We start from the raw sequence: 6,293 nt of genomic DNA, 5'->3' as shown, positions 1-6,293 counted from the left end.
AAACAACAACAAAAATGGAAAACAATTAAAAGCAAATGAAAAGAACACCTCCCACACTTGAACCAAACATTGTCCTCAATGTTTTAGAACAAGCCTTGGAGAGGTTACTTACAGAGGGTATTGCACTCCAATGATCACTTCCGAGCTTTCACTAGAGATACCCTCTTTTATTTCCTGAAAAATAAAATAAACAAACAGGGAAATAAATTATTAAAACTGTGGGTTGCCTCCCACGAAGCGCTTCGTTTAACGTCGCATGGCTCGACGGTCCATTACCCTTTATTATGGAGGGTATTTCCTTTTCCACACTTTGTTGCTTGTTACTTTCTCACCCAAGAACTCATGAAGATGATAAGCATGGACCACTTTTCTCTTCAACTCACTTCCCGCATTCTTCTTGACTTCCTTAGCCTTCTTCGGACTTTTGATAGCTCCCTGAGTTGTTTCCACCCGAGAGACTATGCTTGAGACTTTTTCTTGGAGCTGTTCAGACCTTTTGTCTTTTTTTTTCACTTTCTGCCATATCCACAGAAGTTTGATCGTTTACACCTGTCCTATGTTTCTTAACTCCTAACATCTTCAAGGTTACTTCTTCATCAAATGATTTTAGCGTTAGTGTCCCTTTTTCAATGTCAAAGTTGCAGCGGCCTGTCAACAAAAAGGGTCTCCCAAGAAGGATAGGCGTTTCTTCGTCTTCCGGAATGTCCATGATGTGGAAGTCAACAGGGAATACAAATTTGTCAACCTCCACTAGTACATCTTCAGCTACCCCATAGGATTTCTTAACGGTGTGATCGGCGAACCTTAACTGTGTCTTACTTTCATTAATCTTTTCTAATTCAAGCTTTTTGAAAATGGATAAAGGCATTAAACTTACACTAGAACCAGAATCGAGGAGTACCTTTTTAAATGCTATATTCTTGATAGTGCATGGTATCGCCACCGGCCCAGGGTCTTTCCTCTTAATTTGGATCTTTCTTGCTGAAGAGACTATACCACACTTCTCGATTACAATTTCTGGTTCTCCTCCTAGTGATCTCTTTTTCGCCAACACCTCCTTCATAAATTTCTTATACAAAGGCATGTGCTCAAGTGCTTCAAAAAAAGGTAGATTCACCTCTAACCTTTTGAACAATTTAGTGAACTTCTTAAAGTCTTTCTCTTTTGAATTCTTCTTTGTTATTCTTGAAGGGAAGGGTAGTTTAATTTCCGGTTTAGCACCTTTTTTAATTTTTTCTTCAGCTGGTTTAGCCGGTGGTATCACCACTTCTGGCTCTCTTGGGTTCTCTCTTATTTCCAAATCTACCTCTATCACCATAGGGTCATCTAACTCTTCTTTTTCCTTTTCCGGTTCTAACACCTTTTTACTCCTTGTTGTAACAGCATTGATCTTCTCTAGATTTTTTTGATCTTTCACAGTTTCGTTCGGAAAGTTTCCTTGTGCCTGTAGAGTGAGATGTTGTGCTATTTGACCCATTTGAACTTCAAGATTTTTGATTGAAGCCGTGGTGTTCCTGAGGTTGGCTCTTGTCTCTTCTTGAAACTGAGAGTTTTGAGTTGCCACCTTTTCAAGAGCGATCTCCCAATCTTCTTTCTTTGGTACCTGTTGTTGAAATTGTTGAGGATGATGTTGGAATTGTTGTTGATATGGAAGTTGTTGTTGTGATTGCGCTGGAGTTTGAAATTGGGTTGATCCTTGCTTTTGAAAGTTACCTTGTTGGTCCTTCCATGCGAAATTAGGATGATTTTTCCAACCCGGATTATAAGTATTGGCGTATGGATTATTTTGCCTCAACATATGAATCTGTTCCACCTGTTCCTGCGTTGCCACACAATGCATAGCAAAATGTGGTCCACTACATATTTCACATACAACTGAGGCCGCTGGTTCAATTTGTGCTACCTTGTGTTCACTAAGATTCATCTTCTTCAGTCTTCTTTCTACTTCAGCTGCAATTTGGTCTTCCATTTTAACTACCTGATCAGCAAGCTTCAAATCAATTTTTCCTTCCGGTTGGCTCATTGCACGGTCATATAACTCGATGTGCTCATTAGCAGCAATAGCTTCTATGATCTTCTTGATACCCGTGGCTGTTGAAAAATTAGTTGAGCCACCGGCAGCCGTATCAATAAGCTGTTTTGTCTTAATTCGGAGACCATTTACAAAAGTCTGCATTTGCTCGGTTGGGTCCATATTATGAGTAGGACATGCAACCAAACATCTCTTGAACCTTTTGTACGCATCCCCCAACGATTCCCCTTCTTTCTGCTTGAAGTTTACAATATCATATCTTTTTCGGATGAAAACTGATGCGGGGAAGTATTCGTTCAAGAAAGCGGTTTCCATCTGTTGCCATGTTGTGATGCTTCCAACTGGAAGTGAGTAAAACCACTCTTCCGCATCTTCAGATAAGGTAAAAGGAAACATTACAAGTCTCTTAGCTTCTTCAGAATGACCTTCAATCTTTAATGACGTTGTCATGGTGAGGAATCTTTGTAGATGCTTATTTGCATCTTCATTGATTCGTCCCGCAAACGGCTTGCTCTCCAACTGTCGGATAGTTGAAGGATGAAGTTGAAAGTGTGCAACATTGACCGGTTGGTTTACAATGGTCATTCTTCCAAGCGGTGCATTGGCCCTTCCATAATCACCCAAAAGTCTCTCTGGAGGAGGTGGATCAGCTGCCATAGTTTCAGGCTCAGAATCTGACTGCTCGGACTGAATAGATATTACTTCTTCGTCTTCTGATTCTGAAACTACAGGGGAGTCTTCTTTCGATGCCAGTCTTTTTCGCTTGACTTCTCGGAGTCGTGCTCTCAATAGTCTTTCTGGTTCTGCGTTAAAAAGAAGTTCAGCTGAGGCCTTACCTCGCATAAAAGATTAGAAATCGATTAGTAGATAAGTTAAAAAAAAAATAAAATTAAAATAAGCAAATAAAAATTTCAGCAAAAAGAATTTTAATTGCAGAGCAATAAAATTTTAATTGACTAAAATAAAACTTATATTTTGGCAATCCCCGGCAACGGCGCCAAAAACTTGATCGGAAAAATAGCAAGTGTACTATTTTCACCGATGTAGTAATAATGGGTTTTACCCCAAGTATCGATCATGAGGATTGCGTAGGAAACACAAGTTATTTAAGTCAATTAAACAAAAGAGCAAATACGTGTTTTGTTATAATGCAATAAGTAAATTTAAATAAAAGAAATAATAAAAATAAGCTGAAATTAAAGTTTGACTTTTTAGATGTAATTTGAGGTAATGCCAGGGTAGGTGTTTGATCTTCCTTATAATGACTCTGTAAAAAGATCTCTTCAACAAGTTCACAGACTGCAACTATTTGTTCTTAAGGGTGTTTCCCTAAGTCCTTAGTGGAAAGCCTTTTGGTTTGCAATCCTATTGCCTAAGTCCTTAGAAACAAAGGTTTGCAAACCAAAGATGTAAATAATCAAGAATGTTCAAATAACCTTTCGGAATCCCTAGGCCTAGGTGATAACTACTAGATCAAATTGTTTAAAAACCTTAACAACCGTAGTCCTACAAATTGTTAACCGTAGATCAATCTTTGTTTTTCCGACAAAGAAGGCATAAAAACATTAAACAATCAAATTGCATAAAACTAATACTTGATTAAAGAAATACGGAATTCAAAAGTCATTACAATTCAAATCAGGGACACCCCCCTGGCATTGGGGGGTTTAGCCTCTCATAATATTCAAGAAAGACAAAGTAAAGAATTTAGACATTACAAAGATAATTGGGAACTTTGATCTTCAATGGTGTCCACCGTTGAATCTCTCCGTCTCCGAAACCCTTGATGAAGCTATCTTCTCTCTTCTGTGATTTTCTATCGTATGATGCAAAAAGTCCCAAAATAATTCTCTCAAACTCAATTAAATAGTCTAGGTACAAATCTCAGGCAAAAGAAATGTCTAAAGTACCCTCAAGGTGGAGATTTGGTGAAAAAGCCCTAAAATTGGAAGTTTTTTACGCTCACAGCAGCACTGGCCGTGCTTGGACGCACGGGCGGCCGTGCTGCTTTTATTTTTATTTTTGCTCCCAGCCATCCTGACACGGGCCGTGCGTGGAAGCACGGGCGGCCGTGCGTCGCCCCTGGATTTTGTATGGGGGAGAGGTGATCATCTGACACGGGCCGTGCGTGGAAGCACGGGCGGCCGTGTTTGACCCCAGAATCTTGAATTTTCATCTTTCTCTTGCCTCTCCTTCCTTCATAGTTGCTTTGACACTTAAGGAGACTTGTTTAAACCTGATATTCATACACAACTAACCAAACGGCATCAAAAGAATCTAAATAACTTAAATTAAAACAAAATGCAAAGTAAACATAAAAACAATGGAACATGAAATACTTAAACAAAAGCACTAAAACATTGATCAAAGTGTTACCGAATCGACAAATTTAGACCGAATACATGATAGAAATTAGGTAGAAATGGTGACCGATCAGTCTTTAATTAAATCAAATGTTTTTTAATATATAAATGATTTTTATCTCCACTAATAATTATTGAAATGTAAATGAATTACAGGAGACCTTGTCGCAATCGGTATCCACCGGTGAGGACCATGATGATAGGAGCGTACTTAGTAGAGCACTAGATGCTCCTGAGTATCCCGGTCGGGTGAGGGGTAAAGGTCATGGTGTGACTCCAACCTCTTTTTACAGGCATTTTAGGAGAAGATCAAATCCTTCCAATGAAGAAGTGTTGCAAAAATTGCAGGAATTGCAAGCACAAGTCTCTGAATTGCAAAGAGATAAAGATGCGTATATGAGAGAAAAGTGCAACACTTCATCGGTGAAAGAAACTAGTGATAAGGCTAGTATCAACTGTCAAAGGAAATTTCCTGAGGTAATTATAAATTTTTTTCCTTACAAATTGTTCTATTTTATTAATGATAATGACTTTATATTTACTATTGGTTTAGGGCATTTCATCTTGCCAACTATACTTATCGTCACCGAATTATCGCCTAGTTGGCAAGGGAAAAGTGCACAACACTTTGGGAGATTTACTTCACCATAGACCGCTCCCGGATGGACACTTGAAAGTATCGGTGGATGTTGTATTAGATCATGATGCGATGCTACCGGTACCTGACATGGTCTCAGAGACGACATTGCTGCGAGATGCAATAGGATCATTTGTTGCCTGGCCCTCGGAGCTCATTACCATTAGTGATGAGGTATATTGAAAACGATTATGAATCATTTAGTTTTCGAATGTCAATTCTGCACCGTTTATTAATTATTTTTTACATTCTAATTTTAGACTGCTCCTACAAAACCCGCAATTAAGGGTAAAGGGATTTTACAGGAGGAGGAGTCTGTTGCATCACTAAAAGAGGTACATTTAAAGTGTTAATATATAATCTGAATCTAAAACTGCATGATTTTATATTTTTCCTAACTTATGTGATTTTTAGGCATCTGCTCGGGAGTCACAACAAGTGACGCAGCCAGTTCGTAGCGTACCACCCACTGGTCCTCCGAAGCCAGCGGCAAAAAAAGGCGGTGCTTTTGTGCCTCGATTCCGGACGACGCTCGGAACAATTGTTGATATGTCCGATATGAAGGATGGAGCTCTCCGTAATATCAGTATTGATGAAGGTATCTTTGGTGTTGAATTCATGTCAATTATTGCAATAGATGACTTAGAAGAGATTTTTACGCATGAACAACTAGGCGTCGCTAATATGCACTCATACATCCGGTAATATTCAATCATCCGATATATTCTTTAATTAGTTGAACAATTAATTTACACATTTCAATGAAAATAATCTAATGTTTATTATGTGTGGTTATTTAAGGTTGTTGTATGACAGAGTGTTGCGCGGGACTGCATTGTCAAACAGATTCCGTTTCGTGTCTTCCGCCCATTGCAGCGGAATGAAAATTACTTTAGAACCGGAATCAGTTAGACAACGCTTAGTCGATAGCTTCATGTCCACCGGCAATACAGAAAGTCTGCATCTTTGGGCGTATAATACCCGACCAGTAGGGTTAGTTTCTCATTTTTGGTTCATCTAATCTCTGTTTCTTTTGTGTATAGAAAAATTTTCATATAACCTATTGTTTTAATTTATAGAGCACACTGGGTTTTGCTTGCCATCAACCCTATAAGGGAAGTGGTGTATTATCTGAATTCGGTAAATGGTGACTGGACCAATTATCCGGCTATGAAGGAAATCGTTGATTTATAAGTGAGATCGTTCTAAATATTCGTTTATATTTATATATTTAATTATTTGTGAGATTGATCTAAACATA

Source organism: Vicia villosa, linkage group LG4 (assembly GCF_029867415.1).
Source record: "Vicia villosa cultivar HV-30 ecotype Madison, WI linkage group LG4, Vvil1.0, whole genome shotgun sequence".
Taxonomy (NCBI): domain Eukaryota; kingdom Viridiplantae; phylum Streptophyta; class Magnoliopsida; order Fabales; family Fabaceae; genus Vicia; species Vicia villosa.
This window is presented reverse-complemented; position numbering follows the sequence as displayed.